Below are 265 nucleotides of genomic sequence, written 5' to 3' on the forward strand. Positions count from 1 at the left end.
ACCTTTGAGATTAAGAGGGTTTAGAGTTGGCAACATAAAGGAGAAAAGTCGGGCAGCTTGCCTGAAGCAAGTCTGCGTTGCAGCTGGGTTCCCTCTGTGAACAGAATTTGTTCTGTTTGCAGAATTAAATTTCAAAATTTTTCTTAAGTCTAGCTGTCCTAAACTATTCCTAATCATCATGGGGTCCTTCCAAACGCAAATCATTACCCTTGAATCCAAAATTCCAATTCAAGGAGAGTTAGTTAGAAGTCAAGTGAAGTTAGAA

Source organism: Solanum tuberosum, unplaced genomic scaffold, assembly GCF_000226075.1.
Source record: "Solanum tuberosum cultivar DM 1-3 516 R44 unplaced genomic scaffold, SolTub_3.0 scf00424, whole genome shotgun sequence".
Taxonomy (NCBI): Eukaryota; Viridiplantae; Streptophyta; class Magnoliopsida; order Solanales; family Solanaceae; genus Solanum; species Solanum tuberosum.